The following is a 24,569-nucleotide window of genomic DNA, read 5'->3' as shown; positions in this document are numbered from 1 at the left end:
CTACCCTACAGTATGGGATGTGTGAGGAACTGGGTTAATTAGACATAATTGCTGTTCGTTGTATAGCACCCACCCTCTGGCATGATGTGGGAGGGAAATATGGGTTTGGGTGGCTAGTGTATTAATACTACAGTATTAATTCAAATATGTGGGTATTAATGTATTTGAAATATTTGTTAATATTTTATATATATATATATATATATATATATATATATATATATATATATATATATATATATTTTAAATCCCCAAAATACTCTTGGGTGTGCACCACACACTGGCATTAGATATGTGGGAAATAGGGTGTTTGGGTGGTAAAGTGTATTAATACTCTGGTGTTAATTTTAAATCAATTAATAAATAATGCATTTTAAAAAGATGTTTAGCATGAGGAGCTGTCATACCTCTTTCATATGTTAATAAACTCTAAATAAAACACACTTTTAAATATGGGGAAAAATATATCTAAATCATTTAAAAAATCAGATTAAACGTATCCATGTAACTTTGTTTAGACAAAAAAAATTTGATAGTGCAATAAAATTCTGCAAACAAATTAAAAAATATGACATAGTTGAAGTTTTTTCTAAATAAATTCCTTTATTGTAAACAATTGTAAATTGTTGTACACAATTGTAAACAATAAAAAAAAAATAAAGTACTTTCTCACGCTTTTCCATAGAGGTCAATGGAGAAATTATCCTTTTTACTTTCAGGTTTCACATATACGGTTGTGCTTCTGTTTTTACAGTCGGTGGAGCATTGCGGTCAAGATCAGAAGCAAGGAATGACTGTGGTCAGGTAAGACAAATTAAATTTAATAAACAGATTGAGTGGCATACTTTATTGTAAGGAGAGAAGAGGGCGGTAATTAGATGCGTGTTAGTACTAAGATGTTTGTTTTGAATGTTTTAACCACTTTTTCATTTCTCTGGAGCTAGCGGTGGTAGGCCCACATAGAGTTGATTTTTTTTTTCTTTCATTTTTTGGTTTATTTAAAGAAAAAACAAGATTTCTATTAAACCAAAATGAGAAATGCCCTGGATCAACTATTAGATTTTGGCGGCATGTAGAATGTTTTTTCAGGATGTTTTGTTCAAAAAAAACATTTTGACTGTGCACCATTGGATTTTGGGACATCTTTTCGGAGGGTATAGATCGAATTTAATCATCTGGACAGCAGATTGGATTAATGGATTTGTTGTTGCATTTTTTCTCTTCAAAAAAACATCTTTTTTAGGATGTTATTTTGTTGGTATGTGTTTTTTTTAGACTACACGGTAATTTTTCAAACAGTGGTTTTGTTAGGAAATATGGCTATGCCATTGTATTTTTTTAATTAGTTTACAACAGGATTTGGATAGCTTCATTAAATATGGATTCGTGAATTTTGATCATTGGAGTGCTCAGACTCTTGGTGAAGAGTGGTTGTTTATAAATCACCAAGAGATGAAGAAATGACAACTTCAGGTAGGCAGCCCAACATTCCTTTAATGAAAAAAAATATTTCAACAATGGCAAACTAATGTCTTCAAAAAATACAAAACACGCAAGTAAGATAGAATAGGTGTTAGTCTTTAAGAAATGTAGTATGTGTGCAAATTTGTCTAGGTAGCCTGAAGCCACCACCAACGAAAATTGTTATATTTGACCCAGTAGTTGCTAGGGCATTTCTTTTGTTCTTTTTGAAACACGTGGGTTCAGACTACCTGTATATGATTGTGCTATTCACATTTCTTTGAAACTTGTATAAATTCTGAGAAATTGACTAAGGAGCAAAGTTTGGATGAGGGTTTCCTATTGATTTGTTGAAGGAGTAGTCATCCCTCTATTACACTATTATTCTTTGCACATCCCTCTAAGTAGGTTGTGTAACAGTTCCAGCATTCAACAGTGAACCTTGGCTGCCTCCTGCCTGATCTGTTTTGATGGCCAATAAATGTGCCCTCAAAGTAATTTTGTAGGGTAGTCAATTTCTCATCAATTGTTGGAAAATACTCAGATTCCGTAATTGATGTGTTGAATTCATTACCACTATCAGGAGGTACAAAGATACATGTATAGGGCTGAAGATCTGGTGAGGAGACTTGTAGGTGAGTTGCAGCGTAATAATGGAGTGTCTAGTGGTGCGTCTGGCCAATGTTAATGACCCTATGAGTTTAGAAAGTTTAATTTATTAAAGATTTCACCCAAAATTACTCCTGATACTAAGCAACACGTAATGAAAGGTAGAGGATGCTTGCTAATCTTATTGTGGACAAGTGTGAGTGAGAGCAAAAGGGGGCGTTCTGTTACCCCGATCCCTGAGAGGGTCAAGTGTTGTGTTCTGGTGCGCAAATTCACTTGTCTCTCTGGTAAGGCTAGGAGGGCAAGTGAGGCACTATAGCTAGCTGGACTATGGATCATATACCACAGTGGTATGGGGACTCAATCCCTACATGCCAGGGTTCTTTGGTCCCAAACATAGTTCTGTTCCTGAGCAGATTCCCTGCAACAAGGCACTGCCGTTTGGTTAGGTACTTACTTGCAGGAACCATGAGTAGTTCTTGTGCTTGTCAACAATACCCTCATACCTTTTCTTAGAGATGTCCGTGGTGTTAGGGATTATTTATCCTCCACAGTTATTAGGCAGCACCTAGTTTTGTTGGTTTTTCAAGCTCGAATATATTAAGGTTTAATAAGCCTTCATTGTGCTTCTTTTCAAATCTTTCGTCGGTTAGCTGAGGCTCAACTCGCGGCTATTCCAGGTAATAGCTGTCGGGAAGTAACCCAGCATTTAATGCAACATGGAGTTCCTAATGCACAAACAACTGTCAATTTTGTTGTAGAGGCGGATGCAGCTTTCCGCTTTGAAGTTTTTTATTCTTGGGTCACTTTCCTGGCTGTTGACGCTAAAATCACATTCCATGCATAAACCCTCCCTCAAGTTCCTGCTGCATATCGTCCAAATGCAGTTATTAAAATCCGTTTATGGTCTAGGAATACCAGACTTAGTTTCTTGACGCCCTTCCCCATGTTCTTGGCACAGTCTGATTGGGCCCCTTAAGTATTGATGGGGCCACATGGCCGGCACTAGAATCCTATACCCCTTATCCAGATTTAAGTTATATAAGACTGTTGCAGACATGGGCTTTACATAAGTTAACAAGAACATTAAACAAACGCATATCCCAACTTATTGTACGTGTCTTGCTGGCTGGACCAGTTAGGGTTGCCCTGCAGCACATGTTATCAGTCCGGCAATTGTTAATTCTATTAAGGCCAAACGACCTACGAAAAGTTTTGAAATACCCTTTTGAATACCCCAAAAAATGGATCACCTTGAAGCTGTATTTCCCCTTACAGGACCACAAGACAAACACAGAATTTTAAGTAGGTGCTGGGCCAGTGGCCCGGATGCCCCTGGAGCTGACTAGAAACACCTAGGGGACTATTTTTGCCACAGTTTACACTCTGTCTTGGCTCTCCCTCGATGGCTGTTCTACTAAACATCCTCAAAAATACAGAATAAACATGGGGCAGGTCCAGCCCTAGATTTGGGAAAGAACCTTTTGGGTAATTTTCCAGTTGTCTCTGAAATGATTCTTTCGAATGTTAAGGGTGAAGCAGCATCTTTGGCTAAATGCCAGCAACTTGCCACAGTGGCAGGTGAATTGCCAGTTATTCTTGCTAATGTATTCATGTCTTTAGGACGTAAATGTTTGGGAGAATAGGACGTTTCAACGCATGCTTTTACAACACAAAGTTTACAGCGTACCTACCATCACAACACTTTTTTTTACAATGCTTAACATTACAACTCATCCCCAATAGAAGTACATAAAAAATAACTTTTCAATGTATACCATCACAAAGCATGCTTCAAGACCCATCAGATATGCTTTTTAATAACCTCCTAAAATGCAGGATAAAATGTAAAAAATATTTACAGAACACAAACATCAAAAGTGCAAAACATTTCTTGAAGTAAAGTACTCCAAAAAAGGAAAAGGTTCCTATGTTAAAATACTCTACTGGCATTTGGAAAGAGAGGACAATGGTGTCCTTCCTCCATTTTTACTCCACCGGTAGAAGAAAGGTCTACACAAATTGAGTGTTGTAAAAAGGAAAAAAGAGAACCCTTTTTTTCACAATGGGGCAGTGTGGGGGGGTTGGGACCCCCTCACGCTTTCATTATTGAAGCCCCAGCAGGCGACGGTCCCCAAGGCGTGGGGGGTCCATGAGGCCCCCCCACCCCTATTATATAAAAGCCCTGGGGAGACGGTGGCCCCCGGGGCAGCGTGAGGGGGTTGGGACCCCCCACGCATTTATTATTGAAGCCCTGGGGAGGTGGTGATCCCAGGGGGCACCCGCAAATTAATTAGGCATTGCCCCCAGGACCTGGCCCACCCAGGGGCTTAAGTACAAGGTAGCTCAGGAGCCTGCGATTCATTTTTTTTTTATTTTCCTCGCACGATTTGTGAATCCAGTGTTAATTAGGCCATTTTTTAAATTAACAAAAATGCTTTTTCTGAGCAGGTCTAGGGGGTCAGGGTGTTTCTACCCTGCCCCCTTTTCTTGTTTTTCACCTTTTTTTCTACTGATTTCTTTAAACTTGGTTACCGAGTCACAAGATGGCTGCCAACACATTCTGGTTTGGAGTGTTAGCAGACAATCAGAATTCTTCAAAGGCTTGGTAGGGAAGGCGTGCTGTTCCAGTTGCTCCCATTTATGCTAAATTGCAAGTCTTGCCTTCGAAACGCGTCAGGCATAATAGAGGAACTGCTTTTAATGGACATTTGCGTGTGTGATTACATCCATACCAATGATGAGCTTGATGCTTTTAATGCTCGAGTGCTTCTCGCCGATGGGCAACTGGTGTTTGGGACTCTAGAGGCGGCAGCCTCGCCGCTGAGAAAGCACCACCCCTGTATCTAGGGGGCTGTGAGGCAGGATATTTATTGAGCCTCGTTTGCGGAGCAACCTTAAGTGGATTGAGGAAGTATCCACATGCGAAGGCGCATACAGGGCTTTAATTTAACAAAGCAGTTATGAAGTGCATACATTTAAAGACAGAGATTTCCGAACTTGAAGTCCCAGAATGCAACAGCACAGTTTCAATAGAACAGTCCATCCAGGACGTGCAATTTAGCATAAATGGGAGTAACCGGAACAGCACGCCTTCCCTACCAAGCCTTTGAAAAAGAAGTCTTACCTTCGAAACGCGTCGGGCATAATAGAGGAACTGCTTTTAATGGACATTTTCGTGCGTGATTACATCCATACCAATGATGAGCTTGATGCTTTTAATGTGCTCGAGTGCATCTCGCCGATGGGCAACTGGTGTTTGGGAATATATACATATATATATATATATATATATATATATATATATATATTCACTGAAAAAACCATAGGTTTCACACATGTTATAGTTAGCGGAAATTTTACTGATAAAAAACCAATGAAATTGCCCCGTTATAGTTAGTGCTGGCAACTATAACTCACGCGACCGCAATCCTCTGCTGATGCTAATACTGTATTTAGACACTTATTTGCCCATGTCTTCTTCCATACATTTTTAGCTATACATATATTACAAATATTTTTTTTTATAAAGACACATATGTCATCAGCAGAAGATTGCGGTCGCGTGAGTTATAGTTGCCAGCACTAACTATAACGGGGCAATTTCATTGGTTTTTTATCAGTAAAATTTCCGCTAACTATAACATGTGTGAAACCTATGGTTTTTTCAGTGAATTTGCAAGGTTTTTTAAATGCTAATTCCTAACTATAACGTGTGTGAAACCTATGGTTTTTTCAGTGAATTTGTACAGTTTTTTAAATGTTAAGTTACTTTACGCCATTCGAGGCGTGCGCGCCCACTTAACGCAGTGCGTTCCGTGCACGGTTTTTATCAACTTTAATAAGCCCTGTACATTTGGTGGCCTTCGGCCACCAAAAGCACAGGGGGTGGGGTCAATGTGGATAGTGTTTTTTTTATTTCGATTTTATAATTTCATGTTGCCAAAATATAGTTTTTTTACTGATGTAATAAGCCCTGCACATTTGGTGGCCTACGCCCACCAAAAGCACAGGGGGTGGGGCAAGTGTGGATAGTGTTTTTTTTATTTCTATTTTTTACCGTACGCTTACGGTAAGCGTACGGTAAGCGTACTCGGCGAAATTGCCGAAAAAAAAATAAAAGCGTTTTTGCTCTTGGGGGATTTTTGGGGACTCCCTCAACATGACTATGTGGGAGGGAGTTGTCAAAACAGCCCCGTAACATGTTTTTGGGCATCATGTTTGATAAATAACACTCAGTGCGAGAGACAAAATGGCGGACGCCGCTTCCTGGTTTCGGCCGATTCGAATGTTTACTAAGATCTAAGAGCCAATCAGAATCGCGCTCGCGCACGCCACCGTACGCGTACGGTAAGCGTACGGTAAGCGTACCGTAAGCGGGCTCAGATATATATATTGATTTAAAGGCTATTTTCTCAGAATCTACTGAACAGATTTACACCAAACCTACAAAAGGCACTTCCTTGACATAGGGACTACCTCTCTGCCAAATTTCTAGTAATTCTGTTCAGCCGTTCGGGCTGTAGCTCGTTCTAAAGGTCCTATGGAAAAAGCATGGGAAAAACGCGTTTTGGGACCCCCCTTTTATCTCAGCCCCCGCTTGACGAATCCCCCCCGAGACTTTCAGGGTAGGAGCGGAGCGTAGCGCCCCACCTATTTTGAGAAATTCGCGAGGATTCATCGACCGGCGCCAAAGTTATTCAAAATAGAATGTTGCGGATTTCCTATGGAAAAGGGGTCCTAACTATAACTACCTACTGGCGACCGCCAGTAGGTAATATATATATATATATATATATATATATATATATTCACTAAAAAAACCTAAGGTTTCAGGGGCGTTATAGTTAGGAATTGGCATTTAAAAAACCTTTGAAATTTACTGAAAAAATCATAGGTTTCCTAACCTTTTTATTTAGGCAGCTGCACATCAAGGTTGGTATTAAACAAATCCCAACGCGTTTCAAAGCAACATGCTTCTTCATCAAGGGGCAGGCAGCAGGTGACGAAACAAAACTACAACCGTCACTTCCCATTTTATATGCTCTCTCCGGTGAGGCATACTGGTCATTGTAGTTCAATTTACCCCCGTTGGTGGGGTCCGTACACATGCCACTGTTTAGTTCCTGCTTTTACCAGTTTTTGCAGCCCTCCAGTGGGCCCCAGTCATATCAGGCAGCTGCAAATTTTAAATTTCTCGTACGCTGTTTACAGGCTGAAGGTTCACAGCCGTGCAGACATCTCAAATGACATCACTGATGACATCACTGATGACATCATCCATTGAGTATGTGTTTCTGAACAGTTTTATTATGTTTAATATATATAGGGAAAGGCCTGTTGAAAAATAAGTGGGTGTACAAGTGTGTGAATGGATGATTTTCTAGGTGCGTAACTGAGTCTATAAGTTAGTCATTAAATGTATCTTACTGCAAACTAGTGACTAAACTGTGTGAATGTCTGTATTTGTCTGTGTTGGTGTATAAGTGGCTGCATGGTTTTGTGAATAGCTATATGAGTGTCTATATGGGCTATTGATTGGTTGTCTGAGTATCTGTATGGGTGCCTGAGTGTTTGTGTGGGTAGGGTGTGTGTGACTCTGTGACTAGATGTGTGATTGGTTCAGTCAGTGGGTGCATGTTTTTAAGAGTGCATCTGTGATGGACTGTATGGTTGGGTGAGTGTATGTATGGGTGTGCTAGTGATTGAATGTATATCTCAGTTGTACATGTGTCAGTAACTACATATGTGAAACGCAGTGTATATGTGTGTAAGAGTATATAACTATCTATATGTGAGAGTGTGTGATTTTGGGAGTGGCTGTATACGCCATAGTGCAAGGATATCTGTGTCATGTGCTGTTTGTTTTTCTGCAGGAAGACACAGAATTTGTTAGTATTTTTATGAGTAAGTGAACTTGAGTGTTTTTAACTGTATAGGTGAGTACATTTTACTGTGATTAATTATTTGCATGACTGACTAGATGTGTCAGTACCTCAATGGATGATTGGCGGTGTGTGAGTGTCTATATAGGTGTATAAATGCACAGAGTGACTGTAAGTATGAGTGACTGTACAGGTGAGTGAGTGGAGATGTATGTAGACCTGAAAGTCAATGAGTGGGTGAGTAGTTATTGGTATTGGAGTATCTATGGTTGTCAAAATGGCCGTCTGAAATTTTGAGTCGGTGTATCAAAGGTTACATTAGGGTGTGAGAAGATGCACTAATTTATCACATGGATGACGTCATCAGTGATGTCATCAGTGATGTCATTTGAGATGTCATCAGTGATGTCACTGACCATGTCATGAGTGATGTAATATGTGATGTCATCAGCAGTGCATTGCGGGGGCGCAAGTTATACTTAGCTGAACTAACTATAACCGGGGAATTTCTAGGGTTTTGTTTGTACGAGGGAAATGTCCAGCTAACTATAACACCACTGAAACATATGGTTTTTTCAGTGAATTTCTAAGGTTTTTTAAATGCCAATTCCTAACTATAATGCCCCTGAAACCTTTGGTTTTTTTCAGTGAATATATATATATATATATATCTATTATCTAGATCAGTAAACATTTGAATCGGTCGAAACCAGGAAGTGTTGGCCGCCATTTTGTCTCTCGCAGTCTGAGGGGGTGAAAAACAAAGGTGGAGAACGTGAAAAGGGGGCAGAGTGGACAGTTCCTGACCCCCTAGCCTTGGTCAGGGGGTCACAGAAGGACCCCCAAGGGAGAAAAAAACTTTTTTTTGTTTTGTAAATCGTGAGGTGCGCGCACCCTGCGCGCACTGCGAACCGTGGGCGCTTGGTGCGCGAAGCGCCCCGAGTGCCCACAGAGTGCGCACGGTGCGCGCACGGTGTAAAACCTGAAAAAAAAAATAACTTAGCATTTAAAAAACCGTACAAATTCACTGAAAAAACCATAGGTTTCACACACGTTATAGTTGCGAATTAGCATTTAAAAAACCTTGCAAATTCACTTAAAAAACCATAGGTTTCACACATGTTATAGTTAGCTGGACATTTCACTCGTAAAAAACCAATGAAATTCCCCCGTTATAGTTACTGCAGGCAACTATAACTCACGCGACCACAATCCTCTGCTGATGACGTCAGATATTACATCACTGGTGACATATGTGTCTTTCTGAAAAATACATATTTGTAATATATGTATAGCTAAAGATTAATGGCAGAAGACATGGGTAAATAAGTGTTTAAATACAGTGATGTGATATCTGACGTCATCAGCAGAGGATTGCGGTCGCGTGAGTTATAGTTGCCTGCAGTAACTATAACGGGGGAATTTCATTGGTTTTTTACGAGTGAAATGTCCAGCTAACTATAACATGTGTGAAACCTATGGTTTTTTAAGTGAATATAGATATATATATATATATATATATATATATATATATATATATTTCAAATGTCCAAAGTTACGTATGCTCTCAGGCTTCAAAACAACACTTCCAAGTGTAAATGCGACCAGGTTTATTTCACAACGCATTTCAACTGCATCCGCAGCCTTGCTCACGTGAACACAGTGCAACAGAAAAAGAGGAGCACCTATATACAACATATACCGCGTCATTGGCAACAAACATAGAAATAGGACATTATTCATGAAATTCGGAGGCCATGTTGTAGTTCCGAATTACAATCATATTCTGATATATGGGAAGTTTTGGAGTAATTCACATTAATATGTCCCCATGATTTTGATGCAAGCCAATATCAATAGCGCATCCAATTGTAACACTATCATATGCACTCATACACCTATACAGACACACACACACCGCCACTCGTCCCTAGAGTTACTCACACACCAAGTCAGTCATGCAAAGAATCAATCACAATCCCATTTACTCACCTATACAGTTATTCACACACCACCTCACTTATTCATACATAATTATTCTCTTATACAATCACTGATACAAGCCCACACTCATCCATACAGCCACTTTCTCAATCACTCACTCTTACATATAGTCATGTATATACTCCAACATTCACATCTTCTGCCTTTCACATATGTAGTTACTCACACATGTACCACTGAGACATCCATTCACTTGCCAACACACCTATACACACACTCACCCACCCATACAGCCCATCACAGATGCACTCTTGAACCCATACACCCTGTGAATTGCCCACTAACACATCTATGCACAAAGTCACACACAAAGTCATCCCCTTGACCGTCCCCTACCCAGCCGGACTTTGGGCACAGTTTCTCCCTGTCTCGCCCATTCCCTCCTCATAGTTTCTCTGAAACTCTGCTTTTTCCTTATCCATCTAGCCATCTAGCCATCTATCTATTCCCACCTCGGCTGTCACCTACCTAGGCGGTCATTGGGCAGACTTTCCCTTCCTCTCTCATACCTCTACGCCCTCTTCCTCTCCCTTTGTCTCTCATACCTCTACGCCCTCTTCCTCTCCCTTCGTCTCTCATACCTCTACGCCCTCTTCCTCTCCCTTCGTCTCTCATACCTCTACGCCCTCTTCCTCTCCCTTCGTCTCTCATACCTCTACGCCCTCTTCCTCTCCCTTCGTCTCTCATACCTCTACGCCCTCTTCCTCTCCCTTCGTCTCTCATACCTCTACGCCCTCTTCCTCTCCCTTCGTCTCTCATACCTCTACGCCCTCTTCCTCTCCCTTCGTCTCTCATACCTCTACGCCCTCTTCCTCTCCCTTCGTCTCTCATACCTCTACGCCCTCTTCCTCTCCCTTCGTCTCTCATACCTCTACGCCCTCTTCCTCTCCCTTCGTCTCTCATACTTCTACGCCCTCTTCCTCTCTCTTCGTCTCTCATACCTCTACGCCCTCTTCCTCTCTATTTTGTCTCCCCCTTCTCGCCCATTAAGGTGTCACATATATTTGATGTAACGTGTAATTGTTATCATTGTTGATCCTAATGTAAAGCGCTCCGATACCTACGGGTCTAGCCAGCGCTATATAAAACTCTTACAATAAATAAACCCCCCCACCCACACACACTCAGGCACCCATACAGATACGCAGACAACCAATCAATAACCCACATAGACATTCATGTAGCTACTCATCAACCGATGCAGCCGCTTACACACCAATTGACAGACTAATACAGACATTCACACAGTTTAGTCACTAACCCATGCATTCAGTAAGACACATTTAATCACTCACTTATACAGTCAGTCACACACCTACTAAATCATCTATTCAGAAACTTATCCACACACTCATTCTATAATACACCTCGGTATATATATGTAGCTGGATAGCTCGAAACGCGACTTCCTATGTGCCCGTGAATAAAGTTTTATTCTCGAACTGGATTGGTGTGGCCCGTATTTCTTCAATTGGAAGATTTTCCTGTTTGAGATATAGATATATATATATATATATATATATATATATATATATTCACTCAAAGGTTTGCCTTTTAGCACAAAGAAGTTGTAGCCCCCAACCTCCAGACAGTCCTTGCGACGCGTTTCGGGCCTTACGCCCTTTAATTGATTAACATAGACACGCCCTTGTGGGCTGGCTGATGAGTGCCGCTTCAAAGCATCATGGGCCTGGTAGTTTCAGAGTCAAATTCTAACCCATGTGGGTTGCTGGTTCCCTTTGTAAAGGTGTTAAAAAGTTCTTCCTGCATGGTACACGGAGACAAACAACCTTCTTGATAGTGCGCATCCGCTACTCACGCACTTGGCTGCCCCAATAAACAGCCGCGGACCCGCTGTGAATAATGCGGTGGTGCATCCCTCGACCTGGCGGGCCGATATAAATTCACTCAAAGGTTTGCCTTTTGTGGGATGCACTCGTGGTAGATGCATATAGCACAAAGAAGTTGTAGCCCCCAACCTCCAGACAGTCTATATATATATATATATATATATATATATTCACTGAAAAAACCATGGGTTTCACACACGTTATAGTTAGGAATTAGCATTTAAAAAACCTTAGAAATTCAATGAAAAAACCAAAGGTTTCACACATGTTATAGTTAGCTGGACATTTCACTCGTAAAAAACCATTGAAATTCCCCCGTTATAGTTAGTTCAGCTAACTATAACTCGCGCGCCCGCAATGCACTACTGATGACGTCACATATTACATCACTCATGACATGGTCACTGACATCACTCATGACATCACTGATGACATCTCAAATGACATCACTGATGACATCACTGATGACATCATCCTTGTGATAGAGTGGCAGACCTCCTCTCCCCCTAATATAACCATTGAAACACACATTCAAAAATAGAAACTAAAATGTTCAAAATAATGAACATATCAATATCAGTTACAACAACCTATTCAGTAATTCTAAGAACCACATACACATACAGTAATTCACCAACAGTCCTCTACAGTCACTCATACATGTACTCACTCATCATATGTACTCATACACCTGTACATCCCGTTACACAATGCCACTCATCCATAGAGTAACTCACACACATAGTCACTCATGCTAATAAAGAATCAATCATCCATTTACTTGCATATACAGTTATACACACACCACCACACTTACTTCTACAGAAACTTACATATACTTACTCTTTTAAACAATCACTTATAGAAACACATACTTATTCATACAGGAACTCTTCCAATCTCTCACTCTCACATATACTCACTTATATACACCAATAGTCATATATACTAGTTTAAAACATATGTAGTTACTCATAAAGACACTATTGAGACAGTCATTCACTCACTAACACACCCATGCACACACTCATCCACCCATACAGTCCTGCACACATGCTGTATTCAACACATACAAACAGTGAGTCACTCATTCATGCACCTATGCACTAAGTAATACCCCCCACCGAACCATACAGAAACTCAGACACTCATAGTGATAAAAAACCAACTAATAACCTATATAGACACTCATGTAGCTACTCACCAACCCATGCAGCCACTTATACACAAAGTAAGAAACTGATACAGATATTTAAATATTTAAAGATTACTCAGTAAGCCATGTATTCACTATGATACACTTAAACAGTCAGTTACACAAAAAAAATTCCAAAAAAAAGTATCCATTTAGACACTTATATACCCATTTATTCTTCCTTTGACCTTGAGATATACATAAATATAAAAAATATATAATTTTCATAAAAACACACAATCACTGGATGATGTCATCAGTGATGTCATCAGTGATGTCATTTGAGATGTCATCAGTGATGTCATGAGTGATGTCAGTGACCATGTCATGAGTGATGTAATATGTGACGTCATCAGTAGTGCATTGCGGGCGCGCGAGTTATAGTTAGCTGAACTAACTATAACGGGGGAATTTCAATGGTTTTTTACGAGTGAAATGTCCAGCTAACTATAACATGTGTGAAACCTTTGGTTTTTTCATTGAATTTCTAAGGTTTTTTAAATGCTAATTCCTAACTATAACGTGTGTGAAACCCATGGTTTTTTCAGTGAATTTCAAAGGTTTTTTAAATGCTAATTTCTAACTATGCCTACAGAGATAGGACATGTGAAGAAAGAAGAAAAAATGCACAGAAAGAAACAAAAGAAGTGCAGAAAGAAGCAACAGAAGTCCTCAAATACGAAGATAAGTGCAGGAAGAAGGATAACGTGCAGAAAGAACAAAAAGAAGAGCAGAAAGAAGCCTTGTTGCAAAATCATCCTGTACCCTCAACTTTTTCAGACGGATACTGGTGGTAACTGAGTCTGACTAACCAGTCCTAGAGCCAGTGCTATGTTAAAAGACACTTAGAATACAGTGAAAACACCTACATACACTAGGGAACATTATGCGTTGGGGTCCCCCTGTGATTAGCATGACCTCCTCTGTAAGCCCCTAGTGTATAATAGGGCATGGGGATTAAATCTACCTCTTAAAACAGGCCACAGGGCGTTTTTGCACACATTAACTCAGGCCCCGTCCCCTCCCTTCACCACTGTGTAAACACGCCCTGTGTCCATTTTTAGTTGGGAGATTAAGTTCATTTGAATCCTGAGGGTCCCTAGGGTCCAACTAGCCCACTAGGTACCTCCAGTAAGTGCCACAGAGCTGCGTTGCAGAGAGGTGTAAAAAGTGGCACGGCCTGGACCACCTCTCTGCAATGCAGCTCAGTGGCGCTTACTGGAAGCACTTGGTGGGCTAGTTAGCCCCCAGGGGCCCTCAGTATTGAAGGGAAATTATATCCCCAATTTAAAACATGCCATAGTGCGTGTTTGCACACGTCACCTCAGGCCCCGTCCCCTCCCTTCACCACTGTGTAAACGCGCCCTGTGGCTGTTCTAAGTTGAGAGTCCCCCTGAATCCTAAGGGTCCCTAGGGTCAAACTAGACCACTAGGTACCTCCAGTAAGCGCCACAGAGCTGCGTTGCAGAGAGGTGTAAAAAGGGGCTTGGCCTCAGAACACCTGGCTGCAGCGCAGCTCCCTGGCGCATACTGGAGATGCCTGTTGGGGGCACGTTTGCAGAGTGCTGCACGGAGGGGGCATGGCCTCCGGCACGATGCCAGTCTTTTATTTATTTTAGTTTTTTAAGAAGGGGGGCTGTTTGGTTCCCCTTCTTATTCTAATTTATTGGCTCTGATGACCCCATCCCCCAGGGCCAGTCTCCTAATTATATTTTTTTGACCCCAATCCCCAGGGCCGGCCACTGTTTTTTATTATTTTTAAAAAATATATATTTATAGACACACCTAGGACATGCTGGACAAACCGTACGTACCTATCACCATGATGATTTGCGTGATATTCATTAAAAGGCGACTATGCATGCAATAAATCCACGTGGAATGTATTTACACCACTAGTGAAGCTCTGACATGTCTGATGCCCTACCGTGCCTAATCCTGGTAGACACCCGTGTCGTTTATTTATACAAACATGGGTAGCTATTGACGGGCACATTTAATACACATGCACACCAAGCCATTCAAAGGGGATTCGACAAAAATTCGACCAAAACTATGCAAGAAACCCCCCTCACGGTTAATAAAACACACATCCACTGCCGGATGTGTAATACTTTTTATTTTACTCTCTGGAAAGGGGACGAACATCACTTGAGAGTCACAGCGTGCTCCTGACAGAGCCCAATGCTGTGTTACACCCACCATTGCCTGCCGAGTGCCACACACCTCTGTGTTGTATTCCACTAGCTAGTGCATATGCTATGACACTCTCTAGCCCATGTGCACTGTAACACCACCCCGTGAATATGTCATGCCACACTTGTCTTCGCACGGGTTATATTGCCCCATCTAACGTGCCTTTCTCGATGCCTATGTTATAACGCACAGTGCTATGCCATACATATTACAATCTGGGATCCATATATTTGTCACAGTGCATATGCAACGTTACACTCCCCAGCACATATTTTATATTACAACTTTAGAGACTAGTTAGGTTACACAACACTGCCCTGTGCATATTACACTCCAAGGCGCATATCGCATAGCACGCGCTAGTGCCTGTGCTATCTCGCGCTCTCCAATGAATCTGTCATTGCGCACAATGTATTGCAAATTATATTTCACGCCCGGTTCATCTTATATCACACTTTTTGGTGCATAGTTTATACCATACACTATATCTAGTTTTCATTTTCAATCGTGCTCTCAGGACTATGTTCTATATAACACTGTGTTCACCTACCCTTTTCACGGGCATTACATTTTGCGATAGGGGGTGGAGGGTCAGGGGGTGTTTCTGCCAAGTGAGCCCGGAGTCACAGTCACAAACGTCCTCTTCTTCCTGAATAAAAGTGAGATTATGCTGCATACTTGTTCATATTTTAAGTAGTTCGCACAGACACAATGTTTTAAAAACAATAAAGTTCCTAATACCCGCCTTCTCTGAACAGTTAGCTTGCTGCCCCATCCCCTTCCTCCCTATCCTCTGTTGTGTGAATCCATGGACTAGCCTCCTCCCTCCTGCCATGCATGGTCTGATGTGCTGCCACTGCCCTCAATTTAGTATGATGTACCAGTCCAGTCCTCCTGCCCTCCATTGCCCAATTCTATGCCCCATCATTGACCTCCTGCTTAAACTCTGTGCTTAGCTTGCTGCCCCTATTCTCCTTCCCCCTGCCCTCCGATGTCTTTGTGCATGCCCCTGCTCCATCCTTTTTGCCCACCATGTCCCATGGACCTGCCACTCCTATCTACTCTGAGTGTTCTGTTGAGCTGCCACTCCCCTCCCACCTGCCTAGCATTGTCAGATGACTGTAACCTGTCCCTGCCACCTCCACCCTGCCTGTCCACATGCCATGCCCCTATCCTCTTCCTCCTGTCCTACATGGTCCATTGTACTGCCACACCCTTCTGCCCTCCCTGGTCTGTTGTGCTGCAACTGCTCCTCCTGCCTGCCCCGTGTGGTCTGTTGTGAGGTCCCTTCCCCTGAACTTTCTTGTCTGTGCACAGGTCCTGACCCTCCCTTCTATCCTCCATTGTCCTTTGTGCATGCCCCTCCACCCTCCTTCTTGCCCATCATAGCCATTGTGCTGCCACTAACCCTCCCACTTGCCATGCATGGTCTTCTGTGCTGCCATGGCCCCTCCCACCTTCCCTGTGTGGTCAGTTAGCTGCCCCTGACCCCCTCCCACCTTCCCTCCATGGTCTGTGTGTATGCCATCACAGTCTCACTGTTGCTCTTCATGGTGTGTCTTGCTTCTAGTGCCCATCCTGCCTGACCTCCATGGCTATCTTGCTGCTCCTGCCCTGCCCCCTTGCCCCCAGCCCTACTCCCTCCCTCCTGGCTTGTCTGTTCCATTGTAATGCCCCTGATCCGTCCCTCCTGCCCTTTATGGTCTGTTATGCTGCAGCTTTCTCTCCTGTCTGTCCATTATGGTCAGCTAGCTACCATTGCCTCTTGCCCCTCTGTTCTCTGTTGTCCATGTGCATGGTCCTGTCCCCTCCCTCTTGCTTTCTATGGATTGTTGTGCTGCACTCCCGTCCTGCATGCCCTGTGTGGTGTATTGTGCTGCTGCAAACCCTGATGCCTGCCCTGCAGGGTCAGTTTGGTGCACCTCTCCATGTCCCTCCTGTCCTCTGTTATCCAAGTCCATGTCCCTATCCCATTTCCTTCCATGATCCAATGTACCATACTTGCGAACATTTTGAACTTGGTAAGAGGGAGATTTTGAAAAAAAACTGGGGTATTGATTTTCCCCTTTGAGTTACATTGAAAAAGAGGATATTGTAGACAGGAGACAGATCAAATAAAGCCCATTTGAGCTTAAAAACATTGGACGTTTCCTGGCTGAATCGGGTCTGTTGGCATGTATGGTTGTACTACCATTGCCTCTTCCTTCTGCCCACAATGGTCTATTACATTGCCACAGCCTTGAAGGAGGGTAGATTTTGTATCACAGGGGGCCCCTGGCCCGTTCTGTCCACACCTGAAGTATGAGACCCTTGTCCTTGCCCTGCCAGCTGCATTTGTAGGCCGTATTAAATTGACCAGCGGGTCCTGTATTGCTATATAATTATCCTGAGACATCCTTACCACTCAGCCAGCATAAAACCCCTGTGTAGGCCCTTCTGTTCAATATGTAGGCCTCTTTGTTAAATTGACCATAGCTCTGCAATTTTAGTGTATAGCAGTCTGAAGGCAGGTCTGCGAGGCCTTCTGATCCAAACTAGTAGCCCCCACCCTACCCGAGTGCTCCGTGCTCGGTATCAAAGTTCAACATCCCCCTGAAGCTGTCGACATACAGTAGGCTGCATCCTGGACTGGTACTTGCTTCCTGGGCAGGTTTCCCGCTTTTAAGGAAGTGGCAACCGCAGAGCGTCAAGTTAGGAGAACTGAGGAGATTTTATACATGAATATATTGAATTCCCGTACAATACCCATTATTTTCTGCTTGCTCTATGGAACTTACGATAAGCGATTGGCCTGAGAGACTGACCTTTTCACCCAGTCCATTGTCAGCATTAAGTGGGTAAATGACGAAATGTCTGGTAAAATCTGCAGTCGAAGCTTTTGGGTAGCATACGTAGGTAGATGTAGCGTGCAAAGGAGCCCACAAAATGATATAAAAAGGGAGCACCCACAGATATCGACGGACTACCTCGCCGTCTGTATGTAGGTTAACAGGCAGTGCAGGTTTTCCCCAAGAGCTGGGAGCTCTTGTCTTCCTTTGCTTAAAATGTCTTGCTCTGCTTTGCTTGAAGTATCTTATTCTATTTTACCTATATGAAATGTCATGTTATGTTTAACCATTGTTCTCTTTACTTTTGCATTTAAAAGATTTTGTATTGTAATTGCAGGAATGCTTGCTCTAAGAGTAAACGTGAGTGTTCCTAGGTAACATTTTCCTTGGTGTAACTTGTTTCTCATGATGCATTTATAGATGTGTTTTCTCTCTCTCTCTGTCAGTACATTAATTGAGATACAGAGAATATTATGACAGCTGTATGATTATCTGGATTCTGTTTTTTGTACTTTATGTCTCTATTCTGCGGTTTCTTTGAAGTTGCATCTTCTCATTAAACTGCCATTGTATTCTGCCTCCAATTCCATGTCTCATATGTCTGTTTTCTTCATTTTTGGAGCAAGCGTTCCTAGGCACCCCGGCTCAAATTAAGGTGCCCCTTTTGTCCCTGACTCACTCTCCTGCTCAGTTCTGTGGTGGCTCCCGGGGATCTGGGGACCGCCCCTAGCTTCCTTGACCCGTAATAGATCTTCCCTCCAACAGCCTCTCTTGCAAGTCCTGTATTGTTGGTTTGTTGCCCCTGCCCCCCTTTCCACTGCCCTCCATAGTCTGTTGTGCTTCCACGGCCCTTCCTGCCTGCTCAGTGTGGTTAAATTGTTGCCTTTGCACCCTCCTACCTGCCTTCAATTTTCAGAGTCCGTGCCCCTGGCCTCTGCCTCTCAACAGTATCCTAATGAACAACTAGATTGCTAACATTCTATATTTATTACAAAAGTGTGGAACGCCTGACATCATCTTGATGTAATCAAAACTGTAATACCTAGAGCATTTCCTTTAGAAATTACATATATGAGAGGGTCTTATTGGCATCAAAATTATGGTTAGTGCTCTAAAAGACTAAAATAAGGACATATTTTCTGAGTTTTCAAATAGCGACAAAGCACTTTTAAATTATTTGTTATCTTTATGTTTTTTTATCCAGTTGACCACTTGATTAAATGTTGCACTTAGGGGAGAGGATGTGGTGTTACTTCCAGAACTGCAGACTTTGCAACTGGGGAACCAGGTTGAAGTTTCTGCTTCAGCTCGACATTCTGTGATTCTGGTCAAATCACTTAGTCTCCCCATGTCTACAACCAAAATGAATTTGTTCTTGTGTGATGTAACCAATGCTCATGTAAAGCACTCCAATACCTGACAAGTCTGCACTATATAACACTGCAAAAACACAAAATAATAAGTGTTTTGCACACTTCTGTCATTGGGCTATATTTGGGCTACATCTGGTTGATTTTGGGCTACATTTGGGCTCTTTTGTCTCCGGTGGCCATCTTGGGAGATTTATTTGTTATGAAGTTTCCTAATTTCCTCATGTACTGCAGTCTCCTCAGTAGGAAATGCTTTCAGTTTTTTACTTTGATTCCATCATGAAGGTATTCAGATATGTCACACATTTGCCATAAATTCTGAATGTTAGCACTCTAGTTGCTCTTTAGATCACTGTAGTAAAACTACTCCACCATGGAAGTCTGCTCCTGGTATTAAAAGTGCATGTTTCAGTCTGCATGTCAGAATTTTTTAATGAAATAGAAGAGGATTTGAGAAGTCACTCAAAATGTGCCCTCATTTTCTTTCTTCAGTATTAATCATAATTTCTATGGCAAAATGAACCTCCTCATTGTGTTCCTTTTTAAATTAAATGTTTTAAGTGTTACCAGTTTATTCCAATCAAGATGGCTTCAGGTGTGCCATACTTTTGTCATAATGAAGACAGTAAGCGCTCTAGTTGTTTTTAAGAACATTCTGGGACATTCTGTCATTGGGCTATACTTGGGCTACATCTGGGTGATATTTGGGCTACATTTGGGCTCTTTTGTCTCTGGTGGCCATCTTGGGAGACTTATTTGTTATGAAGTTTCCTAATTTCCTCATTTACTGCAGTCTCCTCAGTAGGAAATACTTTCAGTTTTTTACTTTGATTCCATCAAGAAGGCATTCAGATGTGTCACACATTTGCCATAAATTCAGAATGTTAGCACTCTTTTTGCTCATTAGATCACTGTAGTAAAGCTACTGCTCACCAGGGAAAACTGCTGCTGGTATTGAAAGTGCATGTTTCAGTCTGCATGTCAGAATTTTTTAATGAAATAGAAGAGGATTTGAGAAGTCACTCAAAATGTGCCCTAATTTTTCTTTCTGCAGCACTAATCATACTTTTTATGGAAAAATGAACCCCCTCATTTTGTTCCTTTTTAAATTAAATGTTTTAAGAGTTACCACTTTAATCCAAGCAAGATGGCTTCAGGTGTGCCATACGTTTATCATAAGTAGGACTGTTAGCGCTCTAGTAGTTCTTTGGAACACTCTGGGAAGCTGCAGTAGAACACAAAGGAATCAACTGACAGTCTCTGCCCTTGTTGGATGTACATGTTTTACTGAGAATATCAGACTTCATTCTCACATGACTGAGAAAGATAATGTGAATATACAAAAAATAAGCTCTCAGTTTAGCCTATAGATCACCTTCCAAACCTCTGTGGTAAAAGCATGAGAAAATATTTTTCTCTCAATCATGATATCCCAGCAGAAGGCTTTTTCACATGGTGAAATCACCTTAGAACATACCACAATTCCTAAAATGAGTATGGTACCATCAACAAATGATTTATAATGTAACTAAAGTCTTAAAACCTTCTATTAACTGCAATGCTTTTTAATGAGGTGCTATCATGTATATTTGTCCCAAGATGGCTGCCAACACTTCTTGGATGAAGTGCTGACAGCCAATCAGATCTCAGGATGAGATGTGTGGTTAGGCTCCGCCCACATATATATATGCTTTTAAATGCTATTTACTCAGGAAATACTGAACAGATTTACACCAGACCTGCAAAAGGCACTTCCTTGACCTTATGGCTACCTCTCTGCCAAATTTCTAGTAATTCTGTTCAGCCGTTCGGGCTGTAGCTCGTTCTAAAGGTCCTATGGAAAAATGCATGGGAAAAACGCGTTTTGGGACCCCCCTTTTATCTCAGCCCCCGCTTGACGAATCCCCCCGAGACTTTCAGGGTAGGAGCGGAGCGTATCGCCCCACCTATTTTGAGAAATTCGCGAGGATTCATCGACCGGCGCCAAAGTTATTCAAAATAGAATGTTGCGGATTTCCTATGGAAAAGGGGTCCTAACTATAACTACCTACTGGCGACCGCCAGTAGGTAATATATATATATATATATATATATATATATATATATATATAATCATCCAAAGTTGCCCTGCAAATGAGCCCGCACTCCACACAGGTAAGTTGGAACACCGACATTTATTCAGAGTAAAGCAGGCATTTTAGGATTAATATATATATATATATATATATTTATTTTTTTCACACAAAGCATTCTGCATTTGAAAACGCACTCCAGAGTGGATAATTAAAAAGGCAACCGGCATTCTTCCTTCATTAAAATTCAAACAGCCTTACGCATTTCAAAGTTACATTTTCTTGTTCACAGGCAACTCTGAGACTGCGCAGCATTGCAAGCAAGAACACACCCCTTTTAAGCTGCATTTTATTCTTGTTGCCCTCAAGTGGGCCGATAAGTAAATCACAAAATGTGGTGCATAATGGGGTGTATAGTATGATTGTTCCCCTAGTGGGTTCTACGCAGTCCCACTTCAGTAATGTTCATTTTCCTTCGCCCTCCAGTGGGCTTCAGAAGGACGATGTCAGCATATTATGCCAATCCATTCCCCCACATGCAGACTTCGAGTAGTTCTGTGTATGCGTGGCCCCTTTGAAGTCCCGGGTGGTGCGTTTTCGCGACTGGACAGCCTCAATTAAATTTTCACACAAAGCATCCTGCATTTGAAAACGCAATCTGGCGGTCGCCAGTAGATAGTTATAGTTGGGACCGAGTTTCCATAGGAAATCTCAAACTTCTATTTTGAATAACTTTGGCGCCGGTTGACGATTCCTCGCGAAGTTTTCAAAACATATGGGGCGCTCCGTTCAGCTCCTACCCTGAAAGTCTCGGGGTGATTCGTCAAGCGGGGGCCGAGAAAAAGGGGGGGTCCCAAAACGCGTTTTCCCCATGTTTTTTTCCATAGGACCTTTAGTCGCAGCTACAGCCCGAATGGCTGAACAGAATTACTTGAAATTTGGCAGAGAGGTAGCCATAAGGTCAAGGAAGTGCCTTTTGCAGGTCTGGTGTAAATCTGTTTAGTATTTCCTGACAAAATAGCATTTAAAAGCATATCAATATCTATAAGCGCACAGGGTGCGCACACTGTGCAAGCCCTGTGCGCGCAACCTGCCGTGCGCGAGCGTAATTCTGATTGGTTGTTAGATGTCAGTAAACATTCGAATCGGTCGAAATCAGGAAGTGTCGGCCGCCATTTTGTCTGTCGCACTGAAAAGGAAAGGTGGAGAATGTGAATAGGGGGCAGAGTAGGGAGTTCTTGACCCCCTAGCCATTGTCAGGGGCTTACAGTAGGACCACGAAGGGCCAACAAAAAGATTTTAATTTTTTTTAAAAACATCGCGGGGTGCGCGCACCTGAAAAAAAACCTTAAAATAAATAGAAATAAAAATCAAGTTTAAGTGTTTAGATATTAGGTGGCTATAAAAAGAGCCCTTGTGTTTGAGTGTTTTTCGGTACCTACAAGTAAGTACCGATGCAGAGTCTAAAGTTCAAGAGGAAGACTCTGTTCCCTTCATCATTGAAATGTACACCGTCTCATCTAAAAATGTCTTGCATGTTGTAACGCAAGTTGTTGTGGTATATAGAACCCATACCATAGTCTCTGAGGAAAGCAGAAACAGACTTATTGACGTGCTTTCTTGCTTTGTCAATCTGTGGACAATGTTGGTTGGACCAGTTCCACTTTTGCCTTTGGCATATATTAGAATATACAAAGGCAGTTTGTGGAAAAAGTGACATCAATTGCACAAAGGTGTCCTTAATAGGCATTTCCAGACCTACCCCAGTTAAAGTGCCTAGGTCATTTCCACCACAGTGCACAATAATATGGTTAGGCTGTGGGAAATGTAGAAAGGATTTCACCAAAGGCATTAATTGATGCCACTTTAACCCTCTCTGACCAATCCATTTAATGTCTACATTTGGCAAAGCAAGGTCTTTCACAATACCTCTTTTTTCTGCAAATTTTTCACTCCAGAAGACATAGCTATGACCTACAATCCACACTGTGAACATCTTCCAAGGAGATCTGGATGCACTCAGGAGGTGTCTTTCAGTAGAATGGCAATATGAAAAGAAAGACAGTTGAAAAATGGAGGCATACATACTTTTTTTTTATAAAAAGAACTCATTGGCTGATTCAAACCATTTTACAGTTAAAACTAGGCTGTATGTTTACATTTTTAAAAGCATGTTCTGGATTGGTTCAGAAAAATGTGTTCCCACTGAACATTACTTTGGATTTGCTGTTAGGTTTGAAAAGTCAAGCACTCTTGCTCTTTGGATTAGAAACATTGTGTGCTGAACTTCTGACCTCTCTTCTCACACCAGTGTTCCATGACCTGTTGCTATGGTAGCAGGCAGAAGTCATGTTGGGGGAAGGGATGATTTGGAAAAGGGTTGAAAGTTGCAACCAATAGAAATGTGTGATTCCATTTGAAAAAATGTGGGAAGGACTGTGATTTTACATTAACATGTATATGTATGAAAAAAAGAGAGGGAAACATTGCCATTTACTGGTTTTGGTGAGAGGAGAGAGGTGTACAGCTCTGATTCTGGCTCTGATAATCTGCTGTTTGAGTGCCACATTTCTTTCTCAACTAACTAATTTTAAAGGTGAGTTATGAGTTTGAGAGGGGATGTATGTGGTGAGTTTTGATATAAATATTAGAATTGTCATTGTTCTTTTAAAGTTGTGTTTTACATTTTGTGTTTTAGGAGATATTTAACTGTCTTGAACTTGTAAGATATTATGGAGTATGTCTTCACTATAAGTGAAGGTGTACTGGTATCACTGAGGAATACTGTTTTGTGCCTAGAATCACATCATGAGTCTGTCTGCACACAGGATTTGTTGTCAGAGATTTAATTTGTGTTGCTCTTGTTCTGTTAGCCTTGCACTCGCAGGAAAGGGACAGTTTGTTTTCTTAATGTGTGATGGTTAGCATTCAGCAGAAATCAGTTTCTCACAAATGAGAGGCAAATGCAAACACATTTGAAAATAGCATGGTACATTTTCCTACCACTTTAAAAGTTGTGTTTTACATTTTATGTTAAGGAAGATATTTAAGTGCCTTGAACATGTTAAATATTATGGAGTATGTCTTCACCATAAGTTA

At 41.6% G+C, this 24,569-nt stretch overlaps 1 long non-coding RNA gene across 2 annotated transcripts in view; it reads left to right on the top strand.

The window, feature by feature from the left end:
* The window catches only part of LOC146812280 (uncharacterized), a 369,505-nt gene that overhangs the window by 290,640 nt on the left and 54,296 nt on the right, over positions 1–24,569 (top strand). For both annotated transcript variants that reach the window (XR_014965894.1, XR_014965895.1), the window contains one exon: positions 755–804. This is a non-coding gene — a long non-coding RNA (uncharacterized LOC146812280). The remainder of the gene's footprint in view (positions 1–754; positions 805–24,569) is intronic.

Source organism: Triturus cristatus, chromosome 7 (assembly GCF_964204655.1).
Source record: "Triturus cristatus chromosome 7, aTriCri1.1, whole genome shotgun sequence".
In the NCBI taxonomy this organism is placed as follows: Eukaryota; Metazoa; Chordata; class Amphibia; order Caudata; family Salamandridae; genus Triturus; species Triturus cristatus.
Note: the sequence above shows the minus strand (reverse complement) of the source record. Positions and strands in the feature narration are given on the sequence as shown.